Source organism: Cryptomeria japonica, chromosome 6, assembly GCF_030272615.1.
Source record: "Cryptomeria japonica chromosome 6, Sugi_1.0, whole genome shotgun sequence".
NCBI lineage: Eukaryota > Viridiplantae > Streptophyta > Pinopsida > Cupressales > Cupressaceae > Cryptomeria > Cryptomeria japonica.
This window is the reverse complement of record NC_081410.1, coordinates 443,147,422-443,158,924: the sequence shown is the minus strand read 5'-3', so window position 1 is coordinate 443,158,924 and position 11,503 is coordinate 443,147,422.

Below are 11,503 nucleotides of genomic sequence, written 5' to 3'. Positions count from 1 at the left end.
CAAAACACATTTCTATAAGTTATAATTTCTTGAAGGAAAAGGTTGAAACAAAGGAAGTAAGATTGGTTTATGTAACCACTGAGGAACAAATTGCATATAATATAACTAAACCATTGCCTAAAGATAATTTTGAATATCTCAGAGATCAGCTAGGGGTCACAACCCCTCCGAAAGAGACTTAGTGATGCAGGGATGCATCAATCTGGTGAGCTTATAAAAAATATCTTCTGATCCAGGTTGATGGGATGATGCTGCTCCTCAGGGGCATTAGTCAGTTGTTTGGTTTGGCGGTATCAACCCTTTGTCATTGATGTCAAAGGGGGAGAGTTGCTCATGTGAAAAACAAAAAATCTTAGGGGGAGAGATATTGTATGGGGGAGAGATATTTCAGTTTTGGGAGATTGTTTGGCATTCCTTGGCACTTGGATGTTTTTCACATTTAGTGTTGCAATCAATGCCAAAGGAGGAGATTTTTGGCATTATACAGAAATTGATTATGTGTTGCATTGATGTCAACACTGGTCCAGTTGGCTATCGACCTACTCCGGTTGGGTGCTAACCTGTTCTGGTTTGACATGGTTTTGGCTGAGTTTATCAGAGATTCTAATAAGGTATGATCAGATTGTTAGATTTGGTTTTGGACGGTTATTCAAGATATTTATATGCTTGTCATATTCAGTTGGCTCATGATTTGGTGCTCTGGAAGCTATTGTTTATGTTCTGGTTTTCTAGTACCGATTGGCAATACCGTTTGGTGATATTTGATGAAATGACTAAGTGGTTTTGGTCCAACTTCTACAAATGGTTTATAACGTGCTGAAGATGTTCTTGATCATGTCCTAATTGTTTGGTGGCTTCGCATTGGCTGGCTTGATGATTTGGTGATCCTATTTGGATTTGGTTGGTTATTCTATACTATTGACACTAAGGGTTTCTACCAATTGGTGAAACGTGTTGCATTTGGTCTTGGCGGAATTTTCGATGGTTATAATTGTTTGGGAATTTGAATTAGGTCCATGCTATTTAATGGAAATCATAATATTGGTCTGATGGTATCATGTGATGTAATTTTTGTAATTATGGGTTATGGGTTTAGGGTTTAACCGACCTTGTTTATCAAGGTTGATGATTTGTATATATAGGTGATATATTCATGTAATTTATATAGGATGGTATAGTTATGTCTGCATTATCAAAGAATGGTTTATGTGCGAACAAGGTTATATCATTCAACGAAGGTTTGAGGAGAGTTTGGTGTCGCAAGGCAAACATCTGTGCTTAACCGGAACTATATCAAGCATTAGGAGATACTATTTTCACAGTCCATTTCCTCTGAATTGTAGTTTGATGTTTATGTAAGTCAGTGAGACTCCCCTTTTGTGTTGAGAAGTGCACTCTAGGCAGTTGGCCTGATTGCAAGTGCAATCCCCATTGTAATATTTCACATACTACTGCAGAAGTATTATTTGACTATGGGTACGACTTCCCACCATGGTTTTTCCCTTAATCGGGTTTTCCACGTCAAAATATTGGTGTTGTGTGTTATGTACTTTCATGCTTTATCTTTCACTGTGTTGTTTTCATTGTGCTCTGATAGAAGGTTTATAATTTGCAATAATTGTTGTGGAAAACTGATTCACCCCCCCTCTTAGTTTTCCTCTGGTTCATTCTAACAATTGGAATCAGAACTTGTTAACAATTTCTATCTCAATGGTGATCCTAATTCTAACCCTTACCCTTACCCTAACTATATACCTAATTCTAATTCTAAAATTAAACAAAATTCTAAATTTAACCATACTTCTCATTCTAAGACTTACACTAACTCTAATTGTAACCCTAAGCTTAATTATAATTTCAAGGGTAATTATAACCCTAATACTAGATTTAACGATAATTATATCTCTAATTTTACTTCTAACTCTACAGTTAGCCTTAAAACTAACTCTATTTCTAACCTTCATCCTTACCTTAGTTCAACCTTACCTTCATTCTAATTGTACCCTAATTCTAACTTTAGTCCTAGTTGTAATCATAATGCTAATTCTAACACTAATCTTATTTCTAACCCTAACTCTAACGTTTATCATAACTTTAATTGTAAATGTAATCCAAATTTTAATGTAGCCCTAATCCTAATCCTCAGTGTAATTTCAATTGTTACGCTGATTATACTTATAACCTTGGTTTTATCCCTAACCCTAATCCTATTTGTAAAATTAATTATAATCATAAATTCATTGTAACCCTTATGGTTAGGTCAATTCTAACCCCAATTCTACAACCCTCATTCTATCCTACTTACAATCCTAATCTTAATTATAACTCTAATCCTAATTCTAATTATAAATAATTAAATTACTAGTAGATATAGTTGTGAATTATTATTATCATAAACTTATATTATTTAAATTCTAGCTATAAAATTACTAATAACTTTAAAAAGTTAAAAATGATTTTTAATTTGTTATATGCAAATTGTGGATTGGGGCCCACTTATAAATTTAAAAAGATTTTATGGATCAATATTAATTATTTTAATTATTTTATTAAATATATTTATTTAATTAAAAGGATCATACCAATAATTTTAAGGCATAAACTAAAATAACAAGATATCTAGAATTATTTTTTGGGTTTTGAGAATGTAATTAATATAGAATTTAGATAGGGTGGATGAAAATCTAAGTGAAGATTATTTCTCTCAAAGATCAAAGATTAAAAGTTGATAGACTAAAATGCTCATAAATAAAATATTTTAAAAAATAATGAAGTTTAAAATTATCAAAGATGCTTCCACAATACCAAATACATGCCATAAGCTCCAATAGAAAAAAATAAAAATAAAAATTCTAATATAAAAAAAATAAAAAATGACATATTATAAAAAATCAAAATTAAAATACTGATAAATAAATTATTTAAAAATCAATACAATTTAAAATTGTTGATTAAATTTTCATCTTTACAAATAGAATAAATCTAATATTAAAAACAAAAAATTAAAAACAAACACATAAAAAATATTAAACTGATATACTTTATAAAAATAAAACTATACAATATTTATAAATAATTTTTTTAAAATCAATACAATTTAAGATTATTAAAGATGCTTCTACATAAAATAAATATTTATATATAGACTAAAATCTAATCTAATATAAAATAGCTTATAGCTCAATATATGTGCATGAAACTAAATTTTTTACTTATCATAAAACATAATTATATGTTATATGAAAATAAACTTACTATTAGGTTGTTACAAAGAATTTAATCAAATAATTCTTTAATAGATCTATAATTATCTATGGTAATATATAATTATCTAGATGGTATTGATTAAATTCAAAATTTCATAGATAGGATTAAGAATATCATTTTGAAATTACAAAACATAATAATTACATAAAAATGTCTAATTTTTTTATAAATGAAATTAGTTATCTTTTTTTTAAAAATAGTATATCAATATTTTTTCTTTATTAAAGATTTGTTACAGATAATGCATAACATAAGCATTTAGTATTTGAGGTGGATCTATGTCAATTATTGGAAAGAAAAATAATTTTTTATGTTAATTAATACGTTAAACTTTTTTATATATAAGAAATTCGGGTATTTTATTTGTGGAATAATGATAAAAAAAAGATGTTATTGGTATCTTCATTATTTCAAATTTTATATAAAACTATAATTATTGTCAAATCAACTCCACATCATATGGATCTAATTTTTTATGCAAAATTTTGATATGGTAAACTATTGACTTTTTCTATCTATTCTCCTAGGTCAATCCACTTAATTAGACTAATTTTATGGTAATGAAAATTGTTAGGTCTCAAAATAGTGGATCCCAAAGGGGGTTGAATCCTCCTTCTTCAAGATCTATTGAAAATATTAGGGCAATCCATACAACATAACACAACACAACACAACACAACACAACAACACAACAGTTGACTAACTAGGGGATCTTTGGTCCATGCAACTATCATGCATTATTCAGACAACTATTTTAACCAGCAGTTATAAAAATAAACTAATGCAAAATAAATCTCAATTGAATGTGATTACAGGGCAGAACTTGGACTGGTGAGGCTCATGCATCACCTCTCAACAATCCTGCAACAACTTAAAATATGGACCTCATGATCTATAGGCACAGAGGTACTATTTCCATCCATGACTTGAGGAAAAAGAATCCTTAGAAGCCATTCTGTAGAGAATATTTGATCTTCATTCCCTGGATATGCAGATTGAAAATTCTATTACCATGTGCTTGTGATTCCTTGTTGTGATGAAGAGCTACAGATAAAGAGTAGTTATCACTAATCTGCTGATCATCCTCTTTCAATCCATGGACAAGTTGAAGGCTGTGATGAGAGTCTGAGGTCCTCTTACTCTTACTCTTACTGTTACTGCTGGGGGATTCTAAACTTTCACCTGATAACTTGAGGTTTTGGAATGCAGATGTAATCAATTCAGAATCAACACTTTTACAACAATATGAAGCTTTCTTCAACAGACCAGGGCTCCTCCTTCTCTTTTGAAAATGAGTTCTAACCCTATTATTTCCCCTGTTTTGAAAATGAATTCTAAGCAGCCTTTTCTTTCCCATTTTTAAACAGACCATGTTGCTTGATTCCACTAACACTAAAGACTGTTTATTACCCATCTCTTCCTCTTTCAACCCATGAGAGGTCTTGTTGGAAACTTCTTCATTTGACTGTAAATTGAACTTTTGAAATGCAGATGTAATGAATTCAGAATCAACAGTTTTACAGGAAAATGAAGCTTTCTTTTTCTTCAACAAAGCATAAGCAGGGCTCCTCTTGCCTGTGGGAAGCCTTTTTTTCCCCATCTCACGACTTGTTGATGTTGATGTTGCTTGCTTACACTAAACAAACACTCAATCACCTCACACTCTTATATATATATATATATATATATATATATATATATATATATATATATATATATATATATATATATATATATATATATATATATATATATATATATATATATATATTGCTTGCATACACTAAACACTCAGTGATGAGTTGACCTCAGAAAGGGCTAGGGAAAATACACACTTATAAATATTCTATTTATATTTAATATATATTTTTATAATATAAATAATATATTTTTTAATTATATATACAAAATGTTATAGATTAAAAACTATATATATATATGTTTGTATGTATGCATGCTTTTAACTCATTATATATATTCTAAAATATATTTCAAATAAAAAGTTTATTATTTATTTATTTTAATATTATATAATTTATATATACTATACATATATAAAATTTTCAAATAATTTTGTATATATTTTTGAGAAAAATATTCAATATATTTATAAAATGTTAAATGGTGTGATTTTGTGTAAAAATAGATTTACTTTTCTAACCTAAACCTATTCACATTTATATATATTCTACTCTTGTTTTGACCATATCTTACCCATCTACACTCATATTGCCATATTTATTGCACCTGCCATGAACATTTATTCTAGGTATAGTGAAAGATCCCAAATGGATCCTTTTGTTGTTGCTACTGTAAATTCTTAATTAAACATACTATATTTTTGTAATTTTCCAGTGATCTTATAGAATAGATAGAAGTTGCAGAAAGGGATTGTTTCTTTTTGGGTTTTGATGCTATAATTAAAGTAATTGATAAATAGCAACAACTGTGAAATAAAACAGTAAACAATGTTCATATGTGAGAACACTTAAGCAATATGAAAATACTACAAATCATACCAGGCAAATAACCTAGTTTTGTATTCAACAAGAATCCATACATTTATTTGGAGTTGTTCTCAATCTGGATTGATGCCAGATGGAGGAATATTATTGGCAATGAACAAGGAAGACCAAATAAGCTGAATACAACCCTTCAATCCAACATACAAACAAGGCGTGGTTGCAAAGGAGGCATGGAAGCTGCTGCAAATCACGTGCCAGCTGAAATAGACCAGCCGCCCTGTTGAAACCCCTAATATGCACACTAAATCTTCAGGCCAAGAAGATGTGTCTTCTACCTATGACAATCTTTGTGCAATCCTGGATAAATCCACTGTCAACTCCTGCTAAGGGCTACGTTCCAGCAAGCTCAGACCTGGGGTTTGCGTCCCAGACCAAAATCACTCTTCCAGAGCAATTCCCAAATTCACAAGTTTCAAAATAATCAAAGATGCTATCAATTAGGTTTTTATCTCCTTATAACTCCTTTCCCTTTGCAAGTCGAACCGTAAAGAATAATAAAGCTTGCGCTTTATAATTAAAGTGACACTTTCCCAATTATGGCATCAAACTATAGAAAAATATCACTTTATTGCGAATAAATAGCTTCAAGCATCCAAAAAGACTCTGGGAGGTGAGAATCATGTAGCAAAGTTCAAGACCTTTCCAACGAGCTATAACATATAGGCATATCAAACCAGATGAAACCAAAAACCCCTTATTACTCCGAAATGGCTATATACATAGCCTTATTTTAATTTATTTAATCGCTAACTTAGGAAATATTTAAATATATTAAAATATTTCCATAGATCCAATAATAGCCCAAAATAACCAACCAAACATGAATTTGACTTTGTCCCTTGTCTGTGACTGATGCCAGACAAGATGGGCCAACTGGCAGTCACATCCCTAAAATCTAGGGATGCTCCTAGAAACTAGGAAACACACCCAATCTTCCTGAAACTGAAACCATGGTATGGTCCTGTGGAACCTCAAATATGGAAATTGCCACAACCTCCTAAAAAGTAGGGAATATCCCTAAAATCAAGGAACTGTCATCTGAAGGTCCAAAACGGCTCACAGAGCCCCTGCAAAGCTCCATGACCCTCAGAATGAGTCCCCTAACCATGTCATTGACCTACGGGAACTCGGATGGTAGGTCAACCCCTGCTCATCTCATGTCACCTAGAAAAGGGGACATTACAATTTTCCCTTCCCGAAGATTGCTTGCCCTCAAGCAATCTGCACCTGCACGCTGAAAACCAATTCACTGGATCCCATATCAATCTGATAAACGTTGCTTCACCCAACCGCTGTGCTACTCTAATATAAACATTTGTATACCCAAAGTGAAACAACTCATCATGGATCCACTGAAGAAATGCACCACACGTCAATACTAGGATCCCAAATCTTTGCACTGTTATATCCATCCATCATGTCAATACTCATTATATTGCTGCTGTGAACTTGAACATCATCTAACTAGCTAAGAACTTCACTCCAATTGAAGCCATAAGTACTACCAACCATCAATGCTGATATGAATCCATCAATGAGCCAATTTCCAACAAGTAAAGTGTGTTGAATACTTTTCCAAGACCTCCAAATAGTTGTTGTAACTTTACCTCTATTTCCACAAATTAATGTGCCTTCATTAAAGGTTGCTAAGTAAATGTTTTGTTGAGCCTTGTAACAAATGAAGTCCCTTACATGCTGATCTTCATAGCCGACTGCCAAATCTAAGAAAACTGAGTCACCAATCAATAAATACAACACTACCTTATCATATGAAAGAGGTGACAAAATCAAAGGTGCATTGGGAACACCTTCTATGCCAATCAAGGATAACTCATTAGTGGCTGGTCCACTATGAGCCTCATTATCAATTCCATCACCACCATGAAAAAAATAACCAATATCAGCTGAAAAATCAGAATTAGATAGCTCTTGTTCCTCCTTACCAATATGGTGATGAGTATCATGAATGTGCTGAAGTTGAAGCTTGGCCTGATGAGCTATCAACTTGGCTTGCTTGGATCTTGCCAACCATCCTTCATTCATCCTCTGAGATTGTTCTATATTGGCTGTCCCAAAATGCACAAAATCTGATTTATGATGGATTGTATTATTCACATTATCATAGCCCATGATTGCACCATGTGTACCTTCAATTCTAGAATGCAAATCATTATTCTCTTCTTGACCAAAAGCTACCATATCTTGAGGAAGAGAAGTTATATCACTTTTGTTATGAACCTTGTGGGGTGGCTCGAATGACATGCTAGAGGCTGCTGATTTGCCAAGTTCAACATACACCTCCCCTATCAAGATAGACTCACACACATCCGTCAAACTCTCCTCGGAACCATCACCATTAGGCACATTTTCTGTTTTGTTCCCATCTTCTAAGGTCTGATTTGAAAAATCAGACTCATTATGACATGTATCTTCAATATCAAAAGCATCAGTAACACCCAAACAATGAGTGTTTGCATAAGATGACCCCTCACAACCATCATCCTCATGCACCAAAGAATCGAAATCTTGATTATGCTCAGTAGTAAGACTGCTGTCATAAAAGTCAGGGCTGCTATGGCTTGTTTTCCCCTTGCATCCCTCTTGTTTAACACTCATATATTGCGTGCCAATTGTAGGAATCCCTCCTACAACTTCCTCCTCATGTGTCGTGACCTTTGAATCATCATTGTGTTTATATGAAGGACTATTGTTATAAAAATCAGAATGGTTGCCATACCTTTGTGACATGTTTTCAACATTCATAGGTACGACTTCATCCCTTGTAGCATGTTTATCAAATTCCTCATAGAGATTTTTACAAACCTCATTTATGGATGAATCAATCGGTTCTTCTCTTTTTATTCACAGCTGATATGAATTCATAGCATCTTCAGCTTCATCTAGAATACCCATAAATTGGGTGAAGGTAAGCATATCCTGTAGCTTTTTTAGAAGGGAGCAATACCCATGATAGTTGCTTATGACTGTATCATTGAATGTTTTAATAGGGGGCCTCCTCCTTGTACTTTTAGATGTAGTTGTACCTCTAGTGTGTCTTGAACTCTTTGAAGGTGTTTGATCAAATTCCCTCCCTGCTTGTTTATTTTTACATAACCTTGTCATGATGATTCATTTTATGTCCAATTGAAAACCAAATCCAATCACACCAAGTGAATGCAATTACCACCCCATAGGCTGGCAGGATTAGGCTCTGATACCACTGAAAAATCCCAATTGGATCCTTTTGCTGTTGCTGCTGTAAATTCTTAATTAAACATACTATATTTTTGTCATTTTCCGGTGATCTTATAGAATAGACAGAAGTTGCAGAAAGGGATTGTTTCTTTTTGAGTTTTGATGTTATAAGTAAAGTAATTGATAAATAACAACAATTGTGAAATAAAACAGTAAACAATGTTCATATGTAAGAACACTTAAGCAATCTGAAAATACTGCAAATCATACCAGGCAATTAACCTAGTTTTGTATTCAGCAAGAATCCATACATTTATTTGGAGTTGTTCTCAATCTGGATTGATGCCAGATGGAGGAATATTACTGGCAACAAACAAGGAAGACCAAATAAGCTGAATACAACCCTTCAAGCCAACATACAAACAAGGCATGGTTACAAAGGAGGCGTGGAAGCTGCTGCAAATCACGTGCCAACTGAAATAGACCAGCCACCCTGTTGAAACCCCCAATATGCACGCTAAATATTCAGGCCAAGAAGATGTGTCTTCTACCTCTAACTATCTCTGTGCAATCTTGGATAAATCCACTGTCAACTCCTACTGAGGGCTACGTCCCAACAAGCTCAGACCTGGGGTTTGCGTCCCATACCAAAATCACTCTTCCAGAGCAATTCCCAAATTCACAAGTTTCAAATGATCAAAGATGCTATCAATTAGGTTTTTATCTCCTTATAACTCCTTTCCCTTTGCAAGTCGAACCGTAAAGAATAATAAAGCTTGCGCTTTATAATTAAAGTGACACTTTCCCAATTATGACGTCAAACTATAGAAAAATATCACTTTATTGCGAATAAATAGCTTCAAGCATCCAAAAAGACTCCGGGAGGTGAGAATCATGTAGCAAAGTTCAAGACCTTTCCAACGAGCTAACACATAGGCATATCAAACCAGATGAAGCCAAAAACCCCTTATTACTTCGAAATGGCTATATACATAGCCTTATTTTAATTTATTTAATCGCTAACTTAGGAAATATTTAAATATATTAAAATATTTCCATAGATCCAATAATATCCCAAAATAACCAACCAAACATGAATCTGACTTTGTCCCTTGTCTCTGACTGATGCCGGACAAGACGGGCCAACTAGCAGTTCCATCCCTAAAACCTAGGGATGCTCCTAGAAACTAGGAAACACACCCAATCTTCCTGAAACTGAAACCATGGTATGGTCTTGTGGAACCTCAAATATGGAAACTGCCACAACCTCCTAAAAAGTAGGGAATCTCCCTAAAATCAAGAAACTGTCGTCTGAAGGTCCAAAACGGCTCACAGAGCCCCTGCAAAGTTCCATGACCCTCAGAATGAGTCCCCTAACCATGTCATTAACCTACGGAAACTCGAATGGTAGGTCAACCCCTGCTCATCTCATGTCACCTAGAAAAGGGGACATTACATATAGATATCATTGCTTTATAAACCCGAGTCATTCCCATAAAGGCATGAGCGATTGTAGATCTAATAGTTAAGTCCTAAAATTGAAATTAAAATTAAAATTTGTTCAAACTTGCATATTTAACTAGTCATTGTCAATGGACTTAACACACATTCATACAACTTATTGATATTTAATTTTATTTAAAGATATTCAATTACATTCATTTATCATCCATAAGAATATTTCAAATACCATTCAGATATAAGGAATGTGCATCCTAGAAAAACTTCAATCTACTTTCTTTTTCTCTTAAAAAATCAATACATCCCCTACCATTACTCCTTTCACTACTAATTCTCATCCCCATGATTCCAAAGCTATCAACGTCCACCACATTATCCCCATTCTTTCTCCAATTTCCCCCCTCTTTATGTCATACCTCCTAACTTCATTCCTTTTGAGATTCTTGCCTCCCTCATGATGTGTCACACTTCTCTTCCTTCATCAACTACCATGCCATTTAGTCACACCACTCCCATATCTACTACTACCTCTCATATTATGTTCATCCCTCATTTCACATCTCCATCCATATCCATGAATTCCCTCCAAGTATTTTTCTTATTTATGCTTATTTCCAATTATATAACCCCTTCCATCCCTCTTACTTCTTACACCCAATCTTATGCAAATTGTAGCGGCCCTCAACCTTCACTTGTTACCCTTTGATATTCCACCCTAAATGCACCAATCCACAAGATATATCAAGTAGAAAAAAGAAATATTTCAAGACCAAATGAACAAGATAATGAAGAATCCATGGATATAACATTTACTGAAATAGATTTATGTCTATCATCGAATAATGTGCACATGTGAATCCAAGTTATACATACACATACACACACACATACACATGCACATACACATACAGATACATATACATATACACATACAAATACATATTCAAATATAGATCATTTAGTCAAAATTCTTCATATACTTCAAAGTATCAAAATCCAAATAGATTTTCAAAAGATGACGTCATGAATAGAAAAATTAATGAAGTTGTTAGTAC